We start from the raw sequence: 24,474 nt of genomic DNA, 5'->3' as shown, positions 1-24,474 counted from the left end.
TATACTTCACTATAGCACTCCTACATCAATACAAGTTTCCCCTCTTGGCATCAATGTAACTTGAATGACCTTATCACAATGGTGGACATGTGGGACATGCCTCACTTTTTTCTTACATTCATTGTAAATGAGATGACTAGTATAAGGTGGGCTAAGATCAATACATTGAAAGCCATTGCAAAGTAGTTTAATCTAGAATTATCATGGAAAGATTGTTATATTGGGTGCACTATCCTATTTCACACAAATTCCACATGTTTTCAATACATACATAATTGGGAAATCCACTTGTCTCTAGGATGTATCCAACATTATGTGATCAAGTACAAGCTTCAATTCACATAAGCTCATTGCATGCACATGTCATCCTAGGGTTGCACAATGCAAATATTGACAATACAATTAAAAAAATTTGCACATATATTCCATCAAATGATTATCAATGCAATTCGACACAAAAACAAAGAGCCCTCATCTTGGCAAAACAACTTCATAAGTGTCGTCATGCTTGCTATATAACTAGTACTAGCATCAACCAAGGAAAATGCAAGTATGGATTTCCATTTGCTACACATAACATTCTAGAACCAACCATAAACCTTAAAACCCAATGGTACATCTACTACCATCATGGATATGAGCACCACAATGTTGTGCCATATCACCCAACATTACTAGTCTTGTGGGGGGCCCACATGAGCATTCAATGAGTAACAAACTCATCCATCTCATTCTACCTATTGAAATATGCAATAAAGACCAAGCCAATGGATAAATTAAACATTTAGAAAAAAGATAGCAAAAGACTAGGCTTGCAATACTTGGATTCAAACAAGTAAAAACCAGTCTCAATTGTAATACTTTCCAAGTCAATATCTCCCACTAAGACGGCCTTGAATTGTATGTGAATTCCAATAGTAACAAGAAGTGAGGTTGTTGAATATATAGACACCTCCCTTTCTAGCATATAACAATGAAAGCTCACAAGGACTTGGAATATTGTGATGCACCTTGTCGAACTATATTGCACCTGACCATCATGCTTAGACAATCTAACATTCTACAAGTATCACAAAAACTATAACATTACCAAACGTATATCTACAGCTAATCTCACAGACAATCTACAAGATGTTTATGGAAACATCATCCAACAAGCATCACAAAAGACTAGTACGATTTATCAATTTTCAACCAAGCCATAAATTGAAGGTTTTTTCTTCAACAAATTATTGCAACAAGTAACATTCAGGTCTAAGAATGAGCCAATAATTATATCTGTTGAGATATCGAGCTCCACTCGTGATACGCCACGATGACCGTTGTGTATTTATGTCACCGACTTGTCAGTTGCAGATGCAGTTAGTACACCGCCCCTGAATAATAGCTACATGATAGCTATCCTTATCTACTCTAGTTCGTGGCTCAATTAGTATGCCACCTTAGTTAGTTGAGTTTGGTTTGAGACCCATATCTAGGGGTCTTCTATTTTTCTTGTACTTGAGTTCTTTTGGCTTCCACAACTAAGAAGAGAAAAACTGTTTTCAGCCTCCACCCTTGTGTGTATTCCCCCATTGTGCAAGCAAGAAAGCTACAAGTGAGACTCCTTCCTTATCTCCCACAATCGTGACATGGTATCAGAGCCTTGTTCGTGGTAAGGAGCTCAAGAAAGCAAGCCAAGCTTGCGGTGTTCTGGTAAGAGGAGCAGTGTTGCTTTCATTTTCTGTTTTGGGAGCAGATCTCTGCAGGTAGCACAGTCGGAAAGTGCAGGAGTGCATTGTCTCAGGTTGAGACGCCCTTCGCGGTGAAGCAAGAGGGCAGTATATTTTTTTGATTTGAGGCCATTTCGGGGCCTGTTTTGGAGGCGGAAGATTTCTGCACGCACTCAGGAAAAGGCCCAGTTTTATGCTGTGCAGCCACGGTTCTACAGGTCGGTGAAAAGGTTCTGTAGAAATTGCATCGTATGCTTGTGCGCAGAGACATTGGGAGTTCCAGAATCATCCCTGTTGCCTGTTGATGCAAAATCGTCACTAGGAAGTGACTGTGTGGTCAAATACCACTTTCGCCAGTTTTGCAGATTTACCCTTGTGAGGGTGAAGCTGTGTTTTTTGCAGTGACAGAATGTTTTGCAGTGTTCTGTAATGGTGTCTGATTCTCTTTCACAGATTGTCACTGAAAAGCTTGACAAGAACAACTTCCAAGCATGGAAGTTTAGAATGGCGAATTTTCTTATGGGAAAAGGATATTGGAAATTTGTTGCAGGAAATGAAGAAGAACCAGTTCTTCCTGATGTTCCCAATCAACAGCAAATGCAGGCATTTAAAGCATGGCATGAGAGAGCCAAGAAAGTTATGTATTGGCTGTCTATCAGCATTTCAGACTCTATGATTGTGCATATTCAGGATGCAAGTACGCCAAAGGAGGCATGGGATACTTTGTCAAAAATGTATAGCACAAATACGCAAGCCAGGAAAATGCAGCTCAAGTAAGAGTTGCACAATGTGCAAAGAGAAAATATGAGCATCAACGACTACTATATGAAGGTGAAGAAGATTGCAGATGCACTTGCTTCCATTGGATCACCAGTGGAAGATGATGATTTAGTTTCTGTGACCTTGAATGGTCTAGGAAAGGATTATGCACAGTTTCGGACATCCATTTCAGTTCGTGAAAGATTTCCTGATTTTGAGGAGTTGATTGCTCTTCTAATTTCTGAGGAACAGAGAAATGGTGGTGCATCTTCTTCAGGAGGAACTTCAAAAGAAGCTGTCTTCTACTCAAATGCTGGAAGAGGTAGAGGAAGAGGTAGAGGAGGCCAATTTGGAGGCCGTGGTAGAAATCAGAATATGCAGTAAACTCAAGAAAACCAGTCCTATGGAGGAGGACGTGGTAACTCTAGAGGCAGGGGGAGCCAAAGAGGTCATGGTGGATGGCAAAGAGGTCAAAATGCAAACAGTAATGTTGAATGCTACTACTGTGGTAAAATGGGTCATATGGCTAAAGACTGCTATAAAAAGCAGAATGACATCATGAATGGAAAACTGCAACAAGGGAATTATGCATCTTCTAGCAGACAGGGTGATGACAGAAATGAGCATTTGTTCATGGTGCAGCACATGAACAATTCTGTGACAAGTGGAGAAGAAAGCAATGATGTATGGTATGTTGACTCAGGTGCATCAAACCACATGACAGGTCATGCAGAATGGATGGAGGATGCAAGGAAAATGGAAAAACTAGGATTTGTGGAGACTGGTGATGATACTGCACATCCTATTGTGCAGATTGGAAAAATTCCCTTGTCTATGCAGGATGGGAAAAAGAAATACATGTCCGATGTATTTCATGTCTCGAATATCACCAAGAATCTGGTTTCTGTTGGTCAAATGGTTGAGCAGGGCTTGCAGGTCAGATTTAATCCTCATGGATGCTTTGTTGAGGATATGAAAAATAAAGGTCGCTTGATAGCAAAAGGAAAGAAGAAGGGCAGAATGTTTATGTTGGATGCAGACATGTCTAAATTGAGTGCAGCAATGTTTGCACATGGGACCGGTGTAGTTGCAGATATTGATATCTGGCATAAACGCATTGGTCATGTTAATGTACAGCGACTTAAATCAATGCAGGCCCAAAATATTGTTGCAGGATTGCCAAAATTCAAGGTTGCAGAAATGCATAAGGTATGTGAAGCCTGTCAGTTTGGAAAACAGGCAAGGAAACCATTTCCTAGACATGTTCAAGAGAGTGAGAAGCCATTGGAATTAATCCACTCTGATGTGTGGACTACTAAAGCTGCATCTCTTGGAAGCTGTCATTATTTTGTCACTTTTATTGATGACTATAGCAGAAAAATTTGGGTGTATTTTATGAAAAAGAAAAGTGAAGTTTTTGGGCATTTCAAAACCCTTAAAGCTATGGCTGAAAAAGAAACAGGTCTGCAAATAAAATGCCTGAGGTCAGATGGAGGGGGAGAGTACCTCTCAAATGAGTTTGCAAAGTTCTTACAGGAGCGTGGCATAAAGCAGCAATATTCATGCAGTTATACCCCGCAACAAAATGGAATTGCAGAAAGGAAAAACAGGCATATTGGAGAGGTATCTCGTGCCATGCTCAATGAAAAAGACTTGCCAGATTTTTATTGGGCTGAAGCAGTTGCTACAGCAGTCTACATAATGAACAGGACTCCCACTGCAGCAATACATGGAATGACTCCAGAGGAGAGGTATACTGGTAGGAAACCAGATATCTCTCATTTGAAAATTTTTGGTTGCATTGCCTATGTACATGTGCCAGATGAGCTGAGATCCAAGTTGGATCCAAAAGCTGAGAAGTGCATCTTTATTGGTTACTCTCTGCAGCAAAAAGGGTATAGATGCTATAACCCTTCTACTCGTAAGTTAACAATGAGCAGAGATGTTGTTTTTTATGAGATGAGTAGCTGGTATAAACCAGTAAATGTGATTGATGATGTAGATGCACAAAATGGTAATGCTGCACAGAATTCACAGCAGCAGTCACAAAATATTAGTGGACCTGGAGCGTCCTCTAGCAGTGGTTCACATTCTTCGCCATGGACAGGCAGATTGAGATCAGGAGAATCTTCTCAAAGTAATACAGATAGTGGTATGCAAGTATCACGAAAAGGAAAAGAGAAGGTTGATCAGCCCATGTTTGATGTGAATGCAGGTCACTCTTATGTGGATGGTGAATCCAGTGGCTCAGAACAGAGCATTGATGATGAGTTGGGTATTCCTTCTATTGTTACACCTGGAGTAAGGAAGACCAGGGATGTTTTGAGAGCACCTGGGAGTGAACCCACTTTGCGCAGGTCTACCAGAGTTAGGTATCCTGTGGATAGGCTGAAATATGATGGATTTACAGCCATTCACTATGCATATATGGTCAAGGTGATACAGGAACCAGAACCCACTTCTTTTGAGCAAGCCATGGGAAAAGAAAAATGGGAGAAAGCCATGGATGAAGAAATGGATGCCTTGGAAGCAAACGCTACATGGGAATTGGTACCTTTGCCTAAAGGTAAGAATGCAATTGGCTGTAAGTGGGTTTATAAGGTGAAGCACAATGTTGATGGTTCTGTGAACAGATACAAGGCAAGATTAGTAGTCAAGGGGTATGCACAAATATATGGCATTGACTATGAAGAAACATTCAGTCCGGTTGCAAGGATGGAAACCGTAAGAGCAGTCATTGCTATGGCTGCATCAAAGGGATGGTCTTTACATCAGATGGATGTAAAGAATGCCTTCTTGCATGGTGATTTGCAAGAAGAGGTCTATATGGAGCAGCCACCAGGTTATGTGCATGCTGTTCATCCTGAGTTTGTTTGCAGGTTGAAGAAAGCCTTGTATGGCTTGAAGCAAGCACCTAGAGCATGGTCTGACAAGATAGGACAGTATCTTGTCACTATTGGCTTTCAGATTTCCAAGGCAGATTTCTCACTTTATGTGAGAAAAACAGAGAAAGGTGTTATGCTACTTGTCATTTATGTTGATGATTTGATTATGACAGGTGACAGTGATGAAGATATCCTTCATGTGAAAATGCTATTGAAGCAGAAGTTTGAGATGAAGGATTTGGGAGAGCTGCATTATTTCTTGGGCATTGAGGTGATTAGGTCACCAAGTGGGATACAGCTCTTGCAGAGGCAGTATGGATTGGACATGCTGTCCAAATATGGGATGACAGGCTGTAAGCCTATTTCAGTTCCTTTGGAGCAGAATGTGAAGCTGAGCGCAGATGCAGGTGAGCTTCTGGAAGACCCTACTATGTACAGACGCATAGTAGGAAGCTTGATTTATATGACTATTACCATGCCAGATTTGAGCTATGCTGTTGGATTGGTAAGTCAGTTTATGCAGGCTCCAAGGAAACCACATTTGGATGCGGCTAGATGCATACTCAGGTATGTGAAGTCCACATTGCAGTATGGACTATTTTATGAGACTGGGGTTCAGATACAGTTGCATGGATACACTGATGCTGATTGGGTTGGTAGTATTTCTGATAGACGATCTACTAGTGGATATGTGTTCTCTTTTGGGAGTGCTGCAGTCACTTGGAGCAGTAAGAAACAGCCTACAGTTGCCTTGTCGAGCACAGAGGCTGAGTACAGGGGTGCAGCAATGGCTGCATGTGAGGTAGCTTGGTTGCATAAGCTACTTTATGATATGCGTCAGTCTACAGATGGGCCAGTTGTCATTTATTGTGACAACATGAGTAGTATACACTTGGCAAATAACCCAGTCTATCATGCTAGAACAAAGCACATTGAGGTGCATTATCACTATGTGCGAGAGAGGGTTTTACTAGGTCTTATTGATCTAGTTTATGTCAGCACAGAGGATCAGGTAGCTGACATATTCACGAAGGCATTGGGCGCAGAGAAGCTGCGCAAGTTCAAAGACCTGCTTGGTGTGCAGGAATTGGGATTGAGCTCGAGGGGGAGTGTTGAGATATCGAGCTCCACTCGTGATACGCCAGGATGACCATTGTGTATTTATGTCACGGACTTGTCAGTTGCAGATGCGGTTGGTACACCGCCCCTGAATAATAGCTACATGATAGCTATCCTTATCTACTCTAGTTCGTGGCTCAGTTAGTATGCCACCTTAGTTAGTTGAGTTTGGTTTGAGACCCATATCTAGGGTTCTTCTATTTTCCTTGTACTTGAGTTCTTTTGGCTTCCACAACTAAGAAGAGAAAAACTGTTTTCAGCCTCCACCCTTGTGTGTATTCCCCCATTGTGCAAGCAAGAAAGCTACAAGTGAGACTCCTTCCTTCTCTCCCACAATCGTGACAATATCTTCATATAAACTACCTCAAAACACCATTTTTCAATAAAAATTTAGAAAACTCATTGAAAAAGTATCCTTCCCCTCCATTTGACCTTTGGTATTTAATAAGCAATTCTATCTCCTTCTCAACCAAAGTTTTAAAGCTTTTGAAATGAGTGAACACCTCACTTTTGTCACACATAAAATAAACCCATGCTTTTCAAGTACGATCATAAATGAAGGATACATAACACTTGCAACCACTCATAGTTGCAATCTCTGTAGGACCCCACATATCAAAATGTGTTAACGCAAGTGGCTTCTTATATACATGCTTTTCATGTGAAAATACATGCCTTGCTTACTTTCCAAATTGACATATTGCACATACTTTATGCATCCCATCGACTCTGAACTTTGATAAGTCATCCACAATTTGTTTTGATTGCATACTTTTCAAATGCTTCATATTTACATGGCCAATTCTCTTATGCCAAATTTCAATGTCAATCACAACACATCAACCTTGTGTAAATATTGCAATATTCATTTCAAGCAGACCTACATAAAGACTAAACAATCTTCTAGCACATTTACATTTTGTAATCAATATGCAACCACTTCTAAGGCTCTCTACATAGCAACCATCAAATGTGAACCAAACTTGCAATCCCTATTCCACCATCTTACCAATATAAACTAGGTTGTTAGTTATATGTGGTATGTATAGCACACCAACTAATTACTTTGTTTTACCATCTTACATAGTTAAGGAAAAATTTTCAATATGAGTAATGGGGTGGGATGTATCATCCTCTTTCCCCACATAACTTGGAGACTTTGGATTGTACATCTCTCTAAATCACTCTCCATGATGTTGGGGGTTAAAGGCCACATGTGCCTAGTTGCCTACATTTACTTGTACATTGTACCTACACACTTGTACACTGCAACTGTCAGGTGCCTATCACTATTAATTTATTTTGTATTCTTTTAGTGGCAATAGAATAAGGGAAGGTAGGTCACACATTGTGATTATTGGAGATTCCATATATTGTCTTGCTTTGTCGTCTTACTTGGACTTACATAGCTTCTCCTTTTTTCTTGCTTTTGCTTATGCTTCTATTCTTACTCCACCTTTCAACTAGTATCAAAGTAGGCATTCAAGGAGCTTCATTGATATTGCATTCAACTGAGGAAGAGTGCTTGACTCACAACTTTCATGGCAATCCCATTTCAGTCCATTTGAGATATGCATTGGCTTCTCTACCTTTAATACTCATTCCAAGTTGATTGATTATATTTCCAAGGCTTAATTAAGCCTTATTGAGTTATTTTTGAGCTAAGAAATAACCATTCTATCCATTTTGAGTGGATATAGAGCATATTGAAAAAGTCATGGATAGCTATGGCAACTTGACAACACTTTCATATTTTGGGCATAAGTTTTGCATACAATATTAAATTGAGGTGTCTCATAGCTAGAAACCAAGAACATGATGAGTAATACATATTTGACTATTCATAGAGTTACTTCTATGTAGTTTTCAATTCTCTATTACACAGAATAGAACAATTTCAATTTAGATAACAAGCTTAGAGATCTACATGAGAGCGGAATTTTGGTATTGAAAAGTGCTTAAAAATAGCTAAAAATTATGAATATCAAGGGAAAAATATTCAACGTCGAAGGCGGCGGCTCGATCTAGGACGATTTTAAGCGCCAAAGTGCTTTAAAGGCTCCTGAGCGACACTTGTTGATTTTTCATAATTTTTCAGATAGTCGTGCGGGTTGACACGAGTTACCGGCCAATGCGAGATGCCAAGCCGGATGCGCAGGATTTTTCAGAGCTCAATTCCGAGTCCCGACGAGGAAAATGCCAAGAAATGATCAAGATTTGAAAGGGTGGCCACCACAACATGGACCAAAGGGGGAGTGCCCTTTGGGGGAATTTTAACCCCCAACCAAAAGGCATGCAAATGAGGAATCATGGAGAGAGAATGAGGGATGAAAAAATGTGGAGGAAGATGGCGCCCGAAATTTGCGCTTCATGGCATGGAGAGGGTGATGGCTAGCTGTGAATAACCCCCCCAATCGATTATGGGGCTTGAATCCCTCCTGGATGCTGACTCTATTGCCATGCTTCGCTCCTCCAATGGCGGTCTCTATGAAGAATTCTGATTTCAGTATTTCTCTCTCCTCCCTCTCTCTCCCCTAAAGGCAGATTCATGTGGTGAAGAAGAAGAAGAAGAAGAATGGATGATGGATGCTTGTCCAATGAAGACCGGATTGCTCCGTGGTGTAAGAGGAAGGAAGGTTGCTGATTGTGGAATTTCATGAGCATTAATGGTGGTTGGAAATCAGTCCCGAGATATGGCAAATAAAAACCCGCAACCCGCAAAGAACAGTAATCTCATTTTTACAAAGGAAAATGGTGTTTTAATGCAATTTGCTTCATTAATACTTGTTCCCATGGGATGATTATGCATTATGATGTTGTTTGCAATGTATTTCAACTATTTGAAATTAGAAAATCAAAAAATCATAAGTGTTGTGGATGAAATTAATAGTGTAAAACCCGTAAAATACGCAAAATATGGGAAAATTGGGTGTTTTTGAGATATAAATGGAAAATATAATAAGACACACCAACTAAACTTGTGTTTTTGCTGCAAATGAACCTAAGGGCCACAACCCACAACTCATTTTGTATTTTTGATAATTTAATATTGCAAAAAATACAAGAAAAATAGGGAAAATGGGAAAAAATAAGGAAAAAATGAATTTTGAGTGCCGAAAATTAAGGAAAAATAAGATTCATATTTGTGGATGTATGGGGGGTCTGAAGTATGAGGTTTGGCCTTAGTTCATCCCTACCTTTATGTTTTAGTGAGTTTTTATTGCTTTTTATACAATAAAAATGTGAAAAATGAACCCTAAACCTATGCACCATGCACAACCTAAACGGGTGAGGGGGTAGAGTGTATGAAAAGGTGTTTGAATGCTGAATGAAATGATGAAAAGCTTGCTGGTTTTTATGCATACCATTTAGGTTTATCGATATCTAAAAATTAAGAACCTAGTAGCACGGGGTTTTCTCGGTGCTAGGTTCATGCAACGCAGCATACGAGTAATAGTCAAAATCATTGAAAGAAATGTTTTCCACATGTGCACCAATGCTGATTTCCTTAATTGTTTGAGCACATGGACATTCACCATTTGCATGAATCATAGAGAAATTTTAAAGGTATCAGACAATACCTCCTGGATGCATGGCAATTACTTTCTAGAGACATGACCAACGTTGAGTGAGACAGGTTGTCCAAGCTGTAGGCTAGGCATTGGGTCTAAGGGGAAAGTAAAGTGAGGAAGCATGGTATATCTCCTGGAAATACACGAATCATAAAAGAGAGAAGTTTGTGTTCGTATGTTATATATGTTTAGCGACGCATCGAGGGGCCAATCCCCAAGGTGTAGGAGAGTCGCAGTGAGGTAGTGGCAGTCAGCCGTGGGAGGACCTCCTATGTTTGTACTTCGTGCTATTTGGCAATGTGCTAGGGACTCCCTCTGAGGAGTGTTGATTGGGTTAGAGTTGGACTACAAGACGTGATACAAATGCAAGATGTTTAGGAAGATGATGTATGTGTCGTCCACGCTCCTGGCCACGAGGCCGTGGTGTTGTTGAGCGCATGATAGAGGTCCGGCTAGTGCATGAGCCAGTGCTGTCCCGTTTTAGGTCCCATCAGTGGTGCATCTGTCGGGAGTCACTTAGAAGTGGCGGTCCTCGAATCCTGGTTGTCTAGGGACCAGTTAGCAGTTTATGCCAAAGGATACTGAGATTGATCAGTTATTCATTGATAAGCATCGTCAAGCAGAAATCCAAAACCAAGAGAGAGACGAAAGAGCTAGGCGACATGCTGAAATTCTTAGGAGGTATTCCTCTAAGCGTAGCGGTACTGAACCCTTACGAGGGAGTGGAGCTAGTGGTCTTGGTGCTACAAGCAGTAAGTTAGGAGAAGGTGGAAGCTCTAGTGCTCCCCTTCCTTCCATAAGGCAGTCTACATCAAGTGCGGGAGGTGTAACGCCACCATCCCCTATTTCTAGTGCAAATCCAATTTCCGTCATGGCACAGCCTATTGCAATTCCTGTAGGAACGACGGATTTGCCGGCTCTAGGTTACCTGCTACCCATCTTTAATGGGCTAGTTGAGGAAGATACGGAACTCCACATCAGGGAGTTTCAAAAGCTGATGTTTAACTGTCGCATCCAAGAAGAAGGACATTTAATGATGTTCTTCAATATGACTCTCAAAGGAAGAGCTGCCATATGGTATCATGGTTTAGAAGCCGGAACCATATTGAATATTGATGCATTTTATGGAGCTTTTCGAAGGGAGTTTGCCCCTGAAAGTGGTGGGAAATATTGGTTGCATGTACTTAACGTGACCCGCCAAGAACCACACGAGGATATTCGTGCTTATGCAAAGAAACTAAAAGAGGTTTTTTGTAAGTTGGACACCTCTATTCCTATCCCCGCAGCTGCCCGATTGCAATATTTTCTGAATGGCTTGGACTTTAATATCCAATTGCAGTTGAGTAGTGTCCCTTTGGGGAATATTGATACTGCCATTACACGAGCACAAGAAGTGGAATCTCGACTACAAGCAGCCTATGCCTCTCGAGGCAATGCGAATATGGGTCTAGCATTGGGAAATAATATGGCAACGGCCAATGGCAGTAGTAGCCCAGGGATAGCGATGGCTAATCCTAATGGGAGAGGGAACATGATGCAGAATGTGTCTTTATTACCAACTCCCCCTAGCATGTCGATGCCTACGAGCAGTCAAATGGCTCCAAATGGTGGAAGCCAGGCGGTTAATCCTAATACCATGCCTGCAGTTCAACAACCAGTGCCTAATCGAATTGTTAGGCCGATGGAACGACAGGGTAATGATCAAGGCTATGAGTCGAGCGCTTCCAATGTTCTTGGCAAGGTTAAGGACATGATGAAGCATTATACCGACATGATTACGGAGCAGTATCAACAAATAGCTGTTGATGTCAACTTCCTTAAAAAACAACAAAATTTGATAGGAAGTAGATACCCCGATGAGGGTGCACCTTTGAGGTTTAGCTGCAAATGGTGTGGTGGGCAACACTATCCAAGAAATTGCCCAAATGTCAAGTGTGACATCTGTGGGAAATCCGGCCATTTAGCAGCCACTTGCTGGAGTAAGATTAGTTCCCTCCAGCGAGGTAGTCGGCAACCAGGACCTGTTAATCATCGTGCGCAAGGAAATGATTCCCAGCGAGAGGACGGACCTAAACAGATACTCCAACGACCAAAGACTATAGTAGAGGAGCTGCCTAGTGGTAGTGGGGTTAGTTTGATTGAGGCTGTGCGTGTTAATGACGTTGAAACCTCTAATCTACGAGCTATCCTTACAAGAGGTCAAAAGGGTAGAGAGGCCGACAAGGATAAACCTGTCGACGAAAACCCTAAACAAGGTGACAAAGGAACACAAGTTCTAGATCCTGCTATGGAAGGGGGACCTTTGAAGCCCATGGAGAGTAAAGCCGATGTTAAGAAGGATAAGGAACCACCGAGGAAGAAGGTGAAAGTTAAAAAAGAGGCAATAAAGCCGGTTCAACGACCTAAAGAGTGGATGGTTTGGCGTGAAAAGCGAACTCTACCGAACTATTGTGAATTCGATTTGGCGAGCTCTCTTTGCGAAGCCAAGCCGGATGTGAATCTTTTACAGCTTATTAAGCTTTCCCCAGGATTACGCAAGGAATTTAGAAAGATCCTGCGTACTGGGTATATCGTGGAACCTTTGGGTATTGCGCGAGTTGGTGATGACTGGTTCGAGCATGCTGAGAAGCATTGCCTAAGGGTTGCAGCCTATGTCGATGGGATATTAGTAGATTATGCGATTGTCGACACAGGATCATTTGTTAACATTATGAGTTCTGAACTGATGGAAAGGTTGGGTCTTGCGATCCAGAAAGATACCTCCACAATTCTCAGAATGGCGGATGATAGTTTGAGACAGTCGGAAGGCTGCATTACTAAGGTCCATGTCACTGTTGCAAATGTAGAATGCCTGTTGGACTTTAGGGTAATTTGTTTTGCAGGGCGTCCAAGTTACCAAGTATTACTTGGACAACCTTGGATCTTGCAAGCGGATTGTCAAGTGGATATACCCGCCGGTCGACTGATATTCGGCAGAGGTGCCCATCGCGTGGTGATTGACACCTATCCTGAGTCCCCGCAGAGTGAGAGAGCTCCTCTATCTTTCACAGAATTGGAGACATTAGAGGATTTATCCGCCAGTGAGACATCATCGAAGAGTGATGAGTCCAAAGAGGGATCCACCATGGAAGACATCTATCAGATCACTTTGAACAAGCCGATAGAGGCCCAATATTGTATAAGAGATGCAGATGTTATCGAGCTAGACCTTGGCACGCCAGATGAGTCATGACCAATCAAATTAGGTTCTATGCTCAGCTCAGCAGAAAGGGAGGACTACGTGTCCTTGATTCAAGAGTTCTGCGATATCTTTGCCTAGAGTTATGATGAGCTGAGGGGCATTCCTCCCAGCATGGCTGTTCATACTATTCCTGTAAAAGAGGGCACTCGTCCTGTGCGTTAGAAAGTAAGGCATATGCCTTTTGAACTGAGGGACAGGCTGTTTGAGGAGTTACAGAAGCTTCGGAAAGCGGGTTTGATTTTTCCTGTGCAACACACGGAATGGTGTTCACCAGTTGTTATCAGGAAGAAGAAAAATAATCAAATCCGAATATGTGTAGATTTTAGAGAGCTGAATAAGCAGACGGTTAAGGATTACTACAGGTTGCCATTCATTAACCAGATTTTGGATCAATTAGCGGGTAGGGAGATATATTCGTTCATGGATTGCTTTGCAGGATATAACCAGATGGCAATTGCAGAAGAGGACAAGTTGAAAACAACTTTTATTACTGTCTTTGGTACTTTTGTGTACCATGTGATGGCCTTTGGTTTATGCAATGCGCCTGGTTTGTGGCAACGAATAGCAGATAAGACATTCGGTGACATATCCCCTGAAGAGTTGAAGGTGTTTATTGATAACTTAGGGGCCACCACCGTGAGAGAAAGGCAGTTGATCATTTTAAGAAAATGCTTTGAGTACTACAAGCAATTTTGTATCGCTCTAAACCCACGGAAGTGCATTTTTGGTGTACCTTATGGGCTCTTGCTGGGCCATGTGGTCAGTTCGGTAGGAATTGCGACAGATCCCGAAAAGGTCAAAGTCATAGTTGCCATGGGTCCACCACGCACTCCGAAAGAAGTTCATAGCTTTCTGTCTTCGGTTGGTTATTACCGTAGATTCATAAACGCCTTGGTAGAAAGAGCATTGCCGCTTGAGAATTTATTGTCCTTTTGCTGTTTGTTTGTATGGGGTGACCCTTATAAGGTAGCATTCGAGGATGTGAAGCAAGAGTTAGTAAAAGCTCCCGTTTTAAAAGCACCTAAAAGAGGTGAGGTGTTCTATAGCTACTGTTTAGCCCAAATTTGAGAAGAAAAGTGGTATCACCCAATTGCTTTTGCTAGCCGGAAGTTGGGGGTATCCGAGATTAATTATACCTACATGGAGAAGTTGTGTCTAGCGATGGTCTTTGAGACCAAGAAATTCAGGCATTATATTCTCTATGAGAAAGTTGTGCTTTATATGAAGGCGGAGGGGCTTCGATTATTGATGAATAAGCTGCAGCCGCCTGATCGTCTAGCGAAGTGGCTAATCACTTTGCAGGAGTTTGATTATGAAATCAAGAGTAAGCCACCAAGGTTACAGGGTATTGTGGAATGTCTTGTGGACTTTGGGGAGCCAAAAGAATCTGTGGCTGAAGGTAGTGACATGGAGTTGTTATTTAAAATAGATACGGCGTCTATTCCCTCCCGGTATGCTGCAATAACGCATTATTTATCGACAGGAGAGGTTGGATCCGAACTATCTAAAGCTGAGAGAAGGAAAATTAAGCAGCAGGCATTAAAGTTTGCTTTGATCGTAGGTACACTACATCGGCAAGGGGTTGATGACATCTATCACCGATGTGTGATGCTTGATGAGGTGCCATTCATTTTGGAAGAGTGCCATGATTCCGCTTGCGGAGGCCATTTTGCTGGACGGCTTACAGCACAAAAGGCCTTAAGAGCATGTTACTGGTGGCCTGGCATCTTCCAAGATGCGTTCGCGTATGTTAAGAAATGTGATATTTGTCAACGACATGATAGTCGAGAGAATAGGAAAAGACCACTCACCCCTATTATGGCGATACTTCCATTTGAGAAGTGGGGAATAGACTTTGTGGGTCCTATTACTCCGTCGTTGACTGCGCAAAAGAGGTATATTATTGTAGCAACTAACTACTTCACAAAGTGGTCAGAAGCACGTGCAACAAGGAAGGATGATGCTAAAGAAACTGCTAGTTTCCTTTTAGAGTAGATAATATGCCGTTTTGGTCCACCGAAAGAATTGGTGTCGGACCGTGGAACCCATTTCCTGAATAAGGTGATCAAAAGCTTGACAGATCAAGCACAACAAAACGACTCCTTATAATCTGCAGGCAAATGGGCAGGTTGAAAGTACCAACAAGCAGCTTGTGGGTATCTTGTCCAAGATAGTCTTTGAGAAGAAACGAGACTGGGATAAGAAGCTGTATGTGGCAGTATGGGCATATAATACCACATTCAAGCGAGCCACTGGCCACACGCCGTTCAAATTAGTTTATGGTGAAGAGTGCGTTTTACCCTTAGAAATTGAGTTGCTGACCATTAGATTCGCAATAAACCATTCTTTGGGTAGTGAAGACGCCCTATTAGAGCGATTTACGACCTTAGCCCACCTAGATGAAATCAAGTTGCAAAGCCTATTACACCAGGAGGTGGCTAAACGTCGCATGAAACAGTTGCATGACCTAAAAGCAAAGAAGTATACCTTTAAGAAAGGACAACTAGTTTTATATTATGATGTGTGTAGGGAGCTGTTCCCAGGAAAGTTGGAGCCTAAATGGGATGGCCCCTACAAAATCGTCAGGTTAGGGAAGAACAGGTCTACAGCCCTATTAGCTGATTTACAGGGAGTAGAGTTTAAGAATAAGGTTAATCTTAATAAGATTAAACCTTACTATTTCTAAGTGTGCTAATATAGAGAAATGCATTGTAGGTCCGTGTTAGGGATGATTTGAGACCTATGGAAGAGCTTAAAGTCGGTTGATGGGTCGGTTAATCCCATATTTGGAGCACCCATATCTGGAGCAAAGATACCATCAGGGGAAACTCATCTGGTGGAGGAAAGGGTATAAAGTGATTGAGCAAGAAGACGGAACCTTTGTGTGGGAGATTAAAGTCTTTTGCCATCACTGTTTATGACTATTGACGAGTATCCCTGTTGAGTTCAATGAAGAAGGTGGGATGGAGCCGTTAGTATATCCTCTCAATATGCTAAACTTTGATTACCATCATTACGAATAGAGGAGTTCGCGACGGCCGGCTGTGTAAACCCATTATGGATGTATACATTATATTTTGATGGAGCGTCCAGGGGCCCTAATAGAAAAGGAAGTGTGGGAGTAATAATCCAAGATCCCCGACATAGAGTTACGATGAAGTTAGCTGCTTATCTCGGGGTAGGATTCACTAACAATATGGCAGAGTATAAAGCCTTGATTATGGGACTGTATATTGCCAAACAAGGTGGCGTTCGTCGATTGTTAGTAAAAGGGGATTCCCAGTTGATCCTGAATCAGCTAGATGGGACATACACAGTGTGGAATCCCATTCTTTGTATGTATCATCGGACTGCGATGACCCTACTTGAGGAGTTTGAGAGAGTGTCTTTTCAGTTGATTCCACGTTACTGGAATCAGTTTGCGGATTCATTGGCAAATCTTGCTTATGAGGAAGACCTCTTCTTTAATTGTGGTCCTAGTTTGGATATTGTAATCAATGATGAAACAGGACTCGGTCGCTTGTGGGGTATGTTATCAGAACATGCACTATATGGCAGACGATGGTTGATATGGGTGATGCAAAGAGTGGCCGAGACTAATCTACCATTATTATCTTGGATCCATAGGCTGATTAGACAACATATTATGCATATGCCTCTTGCTATCTATGTAGGAGGGATGGGTCATAACCTCATGCATTTTGTTTAGGGCTATGAGCCTATTTTTCCTCCATGGGAGGGAGCCTATTATTGTATATCTGGATTCTTCCAAGGAAGGATGTGTAGGTGTTATTTTGTTTGATCTCGTTAGGCCAAGAGGGCCAATGCTGCGAGGTTTTGAATGCTTAATTTCATTAGGCCAAGAGGGCCGATTCAGTTTTGTAGTGAAGTGTTTTATTTCATTAGGCCAAGAGGGCCAGTTGTCTGTTTAGTGCAGGTGCGGTTAATTGTTTCTTGTTTGAGTTCTGTGCTAGACAGGTTTGAAGACGAGCTTGGAAGGAGCCTTTTGTTACGCGGAAGCTTCTTATGGCCCTATCCAGGTGATATCTTTCCTTTATGAGTACTGCGGTTGTTGTGTTATATGTGTTTGTGTACTTGTAAAGGGGTTTTTCGTTTCTTATTGGGGACCGACGTCCAAGGCATGAAGCCCCGAGGTTTTGGTTCAGTATGTTTAAGGAAGGTCTGAGTAGTTGTTGCCTCCTGTAAGGACATTGTCACGCATTGAAAGACCTGTTTTAGGCAGAAGTCCTAGTGACCCTGTTTTGCTAGCCTGCTAGGCAGCCGTTCTAGGAGTTCTTGTTAGTTGTGAGGCAGCTAGAGAAGCTTGCCAAAAAAAGGAAAAAAGTTGATAAAGGGAAAGAAACCCTGAATATCCTAAAGAGAAAAGAAATATATACAAAGGTGTGTAAAAAGGGGTTCTAACCCCTATAAACAGAAAAGAAAAGGAAAAAATCTTAGAAGCAGATGATCATCGCCTTGCGAAGGCCTGGTAGGTTCCTGGGGATGAGTTAGGCCCGGGGCCGATGCCTTGTCTTCCTAGGGGAGGCATCTTGCTGGAAAAGAAGAAACAAGGAAGGTTAGAGCGAAAATAAAAGTGAGCGTTAGAAGAGGATTAAGTGTCGCCTTGCGAGGGCTTGGTAGGTTCTTGGGTACCGAGATAGGTCCTGAGGCTGATGCCCTGTTCTCCTTGGGTCACTACGCTCAGCTCCCTCCTTTTTACATACCCGAGTATTGGAAAATGAAACCCTACAAGAAGAAATGTACCAAAAGAAAATACTTCTTGATCAGGCTATAGGAGTCCTCGCCTAGTAGGAGCTCCTAGTTGTGTTGTCCTTAGTTAGGTAGGTAGTTCAGACCACCACTTAGGGCAACTTCTTTGACAGTTCTTTTTAGTTTGGCCGTGTTGGAGAAGTTGGTTAGTGACTAGCTTCGGATCTTCTATCAGATGATGCTAGGCCTACTCCTTGTGGATGTCATGCCATGGTTCTGTCAGGGGGTACGGTGACATTGTGTTGTGTTTAATATGTATCTATTTTGTATCAGCTTGATGCTTCCTTTGGGTGTTTATGTGCAGATCTACTGTGGGATTCGACGGGCTGAGTCGCCCTATCATGTGGTCGCCAATGAGAGTGGAATTTTGGTGTCGATAAGTGCTTAAAAATAGCTAAAAATTATGAATATCAAGGGAAAAATATTCAACGTCGAAGGCGGCGGCTCGATCTAGGACGATTTTAAGCGCCAAAGTGCTTTAAAGGCGCCCGAGCGACACTTGTTGATTTTTCATAATTTTTCAGACAGTCGTGCAAGTTGACACAAGTTACCGGCCAATGCGGGATGCCAAGCCGGATGCCCAAGATTTTTCAGAGCTCAATTCCGAGTCCGGACGGGGAAAAGGCCAAGAAATGGTCAAGATTTGAAAGGATGGCCACAACATGGACCAAAGGGAGGCGTGCCCTTTGGGGGAATTTTAACCCCCCAACCAAAAGGCATGCAAATGAGGAATCGTGGAGAGAGAATGAGGGATGAAAAAACGTGGAGGAAGATGGCGCCCGAAATTTGCGCTTCATGGCGTGGAGAGGGTGATGGCTAGCTGTGAATAACCCCCCCAATCGATTATGGGGCTTGAATCCCTCCTGGATGCTGACTCTATTGCCGTGCTTCGCTCCTCCAATGGCGGTCTCTATGAAAAATTCTGATTTCAGTCTTTCTCTCTCCTCCCTCTCTCTCCCCTAAAGGCAGATTCATGTGGTGAAGAAGAAGAAGAAGAAGAATGGATGATGGATGCTTGTCCAATGAAGACCGGATTGCTCCGTAGTGTAAGAGGAAGGAAGGTTGCTGATTGGGGACTTTCATGAGCATTAATGGTGGTTGGAAATCAGTCCCGAGATATAGCAAATAAAAACCCGCAACCCGCAAAGAACAGTAATCTCATTTTTACAAAGGAAAATAGTGTTTTTATGCAATTTGCTTCATTAATACTTGTTCCCATGGGATGATTATGCTTTATGATATTGTTTGCAATGTCTTTCAACTATTTGAAATCAGAAAATCAAAAAATCATAAGTGTTGTGGATGAAATTAATAGTGTAAAACCCGTAAAATACGCAAAATATGGGAAAATTGGGTGTTTTTGAGATATAAATGGAAAATATAATAAGACACACCAACTAAACTTGTGTTTTTGCTGCAAATGAACCTAAGGGCCACAGCCCACAACTCATTTTGTATTTTCCATCATTTAATATTGCAAAAAATACAAGAAAAATAGGAAAAATGGAAAAAAATAAGGAAAAAATGAATTTTGAGTACCGAAAATTAAGGAAAAATAAGATTCATGTTTGTGGATGTATGGGGGGTCTGAAGTATGAGGTTTGGCCTCAGTTCAGCCCTACCTTTATGTTTTAGTGAGTTTTTATTGCTTTTTATACAATAAAAATATGAAAAATGAACCCTAAACCTATGCACCATGCACAACCTAAACGGGTGAGGGGGTAGAGTGTATGAAAAGGTGTTTGAATGCTGAATGAAATGATGAAAAGCTTGCTGGTTTTTATGCATATCATTTAGGTTGATCGATATCTAAAAATTAAGAACCTAGTAGCACGGGGTTTTCTCGGTGCTAGGTTCATGCAACACAGAATACGAGTAATAGTCAAAATCATTTAAAGAAATGTTTTCCACATGTGCACCAATGCTGATTTCCTTAATTGTTTGAGCACATGGACATTCACCATTTGCATGAATCATAAAGAAATTTTAAAGGTATCAGACAATACCTCCTGGATGCATGGCAATTGCTTTCTAGAGACATGACCAACATTGAGTGAGACAGGTTGTCCAAGCTGTAGGCTAGGCATTGGGTCCAAGGGGAAAGTAAAGTGAGGAAGCATGGTATATCTCCTGGAAATACGCAAATCATAAAAGAGAGAAGTTTGTATTCGTATGTTATATATGTTTAGCGACGTATCGAGGGGCCAATCCCCAAGGTGTAGGAGAGTCGCAGTGAGGTAGCGGTAGTCAGCCGTGGGAGGACCTCCTATGTTTGTACTTCGTGCTATTTGGCAATGTGCTAGGGACTCCCTCTGAGGAGTTTTGATTGGGTTAGAGTTGGACTACGAGACGTGATACAAACGCAAGATGTTTAGGAAGATGATGTATGTGTTATCCACGCTCCTGGCCGCGAGGCCGTGGTGTTGTTGAGCGCATGATAGAGGTCCGGCTAGTGCATGAGCCAATGCCGGCCCGTTTTAGGTCCCATCACTACATATCTTTATATAGTACATGTCTACGTGCTATTTGAGTCTTCCATATGCTTATATTAATGCGCAAGATTGGTATTTACGCTTGCATATATTTATAGTGACCTTTGAAGCTTAGATTTGAGCTCCATTGGATATATTTGGGTGTTATTCACTTGGTTTAGTGATTATTTGCTTGTGGATTGAAGTCATATTTGATGTATATGCTCTCCGATGTATCACTGATGCAGTTGGGCTTCACGGTGTCAAAGAGTTTACTGTTCATAATATAAATCATGGGATTCTTATGAACACAGAAGAGTTTCACTGGAAGTTATATGAGATATTTGCATACAAAATTCAGGTATTGTAATCCAATAACCACCTTAGTTATACAAGTTCTTTTGTATTTAGTATATAATTTTCAGTTATACCATGTACATTTATGAAAAATAAGTCTATGGGAACCTACAACTTGGACATCTGGAAGTAATTGATAATCTACAGGATAAATCACATTAATTCACGTACAAAAATATGGTAAGAACCCAAAAATGATGCCAAAAACTGTCAAAAGTCCACTAGGTCCACATGGGACCAGAAGTAACTGACTTAAGTGACCAGCAAGTGACCTAGGCTGGTCAAAAAGTGACCAGGGATTGAGCAGGGAGCAGCCCGCATTTTTCAGCGCAAAATGCGGGCTGCACTGTCTAAGGCAAACTGGAGAGAGCTGGAGCTATGTGCATGAAATGGAGCATGCAAACTGAAGATTAACAGGCCCCACTACTGAAGATGCAAACATGGTGAGAACTCCACTTCTCTGCCTCTTTGGTCTGACGAAAATGCATGCTAAAACAGTCTATAAAAGAGAGAAATCTGAGAGAAGAGCATTCAGCCTGCTCTTATGCACGACTTCTCTCATCTTGTTTACCTTATTCTTGGTCCAATGAAGCCTGACTTGTACCCAAGTACTTGAGTGACTTTGGGGCAAGCAAAGGGTGAGGATATTGAAGACTATGGACTGCTATGGGCTGTAATAACCAGTCATAAACAGGGAAGCCCACTGTTATGATCCATTTTTATGAGCAAACATGGGTTTTTTATGGTTGTAATGAAGGGAAATGACCTCTTTTCTTTAGGACATTGTTCATAGATGATCAAAAGTGCTTCTTCTTGAGTTTATGCACTCATTTTGAACTTGTTAATGGGTTGGAATTTTCTGTTTTAAAACAGGGATGAAGCTAAAAGTATACTTTCTCAATTCATTTCATGTATCTTTGGCCCAAATCTTGGATGCATTTGAGTCTATCAACAATATACTTGTTCCAAAGGATTAAAATCCATCTATGTACATGAAATAAATGCCATTAGAGCTTGCATTTAGCATTCATAAATGAATTGGGAATCTGAAAATATCCTTTATGAAATGATGTATGTATCATGAGGCATTTGATGTAATCAAGTTAGTCTTATTCCTTCTGTTCATGTATGCTAAGTACATAGTGAGAAGGCTTGAATTCTTCTTCCGTACCTAAATCATTTCTAAATCCCAGATCTTATTAAAACCCAATCCATTTTTCCTTTCTGAATCTTCAATCCTAAACTCTTCTTCTGCACCAAAAGCCCTGGTGGTAGACCTTCAACTCTTAACGCGACGACAGTGGTGAACCCGACGTGAAGGTCCGCTGCGGAAGAAGAAGTCCAATGGGAGAATCATCAAGCTCTGGAGGAGATGCTTTGCAACAGTTGGTTCGTCTAATGCAAGAGAGCCAACAACAACAGCTGCAATTTTAGCAGCAGTTGCAAATGCAACAACAACGGAGACAAGAAGAAGAGCGGATTGATGCTGCTGCCATTAAGGCCTTAGAAGCAGTTGGGCATGAGCTCAAGCAATTTAATGGGCAAAATGTGTCCTCTTTTATCCGCCTCTACACTGACAAGATGGTCTTCTTTGGAGTTCCTCAACATGCCTGGAGCTGTTACTTTGCTCGCCTGGCTGTGCATGGTCTCCAGGACCGAATTCATGGTCTTTCCCAAAAAGATGCTGGATGGACTGTGTTCAAAAAGGCTCTTCGAGAAGAATTTTTCCTTGAAGATTCTGGCCTTATGACAAAGAAAATATTCACTGACTAAACGCATAACAATAAGCAAACTAGACCAATAGAAGGCTGCTGAAAATCCGCCACCACCAGAATTTGACATGGGAGAAGCCCCTCAAGCAAAGAAAATGGAAGGAAAAAGAAAAAGTAAACATCCCAGTTACAAGTTGCAATCTGACATAGAGACCGCAACGGATCTTAAACGGATCCTAGAAGAAAGGATTCTTGGAAGCAGAATTGAATTTACATTAGGTGAAATTCTCGGTATTGCAAAATGAGGATTTCATGATGTAATAATTGATGTAATTAAACGAAAAAGACAATATGTTGGTGAGGAAACTGAAGAATTTGTCCATGCTTTTTTGCAAGAACTTCATGTGTATTTGCGAGATGAAGAAAAGCTGAAAACCCAAGAGATTCGACTGGAGGCAATCAAAGAATTGATTGCAGCCATAGAAGCCAAAGAAGAAGACATTTATGAAGCAGAAGCTGAAGAAGCCATAATGGTGGAAACTTCTCAATCTAAAGTGCAGCCCATGCATAAGAAAGAGACTCTTCTTCACAACATGCAAGAAGAAAGTGAAACTCACTTTATTCCAAGTAGTCACTATTCCCGTACCCATTGGGCAAGGGCGACTACTGAAACTGTTGTTAAAATCGGTGAGAAAGAAACTCCATGCATTGCCCTTATAGACCATGGTTCAGAAATTAATGTTATGTCAAGAAGTCTCTATGAGAATGGTGGATGGCCCATTGATGTGGACCCAGGGTGGCGCATGAAGGCAGCCAATAACTCTTCTGGCGATCTTTATGCAGCATGTCCTTATGTACAAGTTACTATTGCTAATGTAAAAGATGAATTTCATTTCTTTGTTCAAGATTCTTGCAGTTATCCAATCATTCTTGGACAACCATTTATTTCCAAGTCTCGTTTAGAGACAAAGGCTCTTGATGATGGTTCATCATATGCTCGGATAAGAAGCAAGGATAATGATAAAGCTGTTCAATTCCTAACTGTTTGTGTTAATCACCATCGGAATAGGGATCAATTAAGAGATCATCTTGTTCCTCCTAATGCCCGAGAATTTAAGGGTTTTCGGGTAGCGCTGCTATAAGTGGAGGCTATGGCAATGCATCATGTCACAAAAAAATGCCTCCACATATGAAGGAGGCAAGGCCAAAAGCTGATTTGTAGGTTTTTTCAGCCAATGGTGTGGGCTGTTATAAACAGTGTTCAGCCATGAACATGGCTGAAAGAAAGTATTTGAGTCATATGGAGCAAGAGCTGAAGCAATTTGATGTTTTACCCAAAGATGAAGAAATTTCAGGACTATTTTATGGGCTGAATTATAATGATACAATGGCTGAAATTTATACAGCCATTCATGCAGAAAATCAAGCTGAAAATCAGTCCATACAGGTATGTACGTTGGATATGTATGACATAATTCAAGAATTTGCAGATTATGAAGCTTTTGGACAGCCAAACAAGGATGAAGCAAGAGTAGAAACAAAGTATAAAATAGTTGATAAGAAGGTCAAGCCGGTAGCTACTCCTCTACCACCTGAAAGCGAAGGAATGGCAGAAAGGGCTTCCAAACAACCAAGCCTTCGTGATCCTAAAGATATTGGTCACCAATTTACAGCAAAAAGTCTACAAAAGCTGAAAATTGGTGACAACTCTTTCTCTTGCTGAAAAGCAAATCTTCATGCAGATGTTAATGAACCATGGTAAAGCTTTTTCATTTCAGCCACATGAAATTGGCTGTGTGGATCCAAGCATTGTGGCACCAATGGTAATTTTTACAGTCCCACATGTGCCTTGGAATCTTAAACCAATTCCGATTCC

Source organism: Lygodium microphyllum, chromosome 15 (genome assembly GCF_053477565.2).
Source record: "Lygodium microphyllum isolate KBCC chromosome 15, Lygodium_microphyllum_v1.1.10, whole genome shotgun sequence".
Classification (NCBI taxonomy): domain Eukaryota; kingdom Viridiplantae; phylum Streptophyta; class Polypodiopsida; order Schizaeales; family Lygodiaceae; genus Lygodium; species Lygodium microphyllum.
This window is presented reverse-complemented; position numbering follows the sequence as displayed.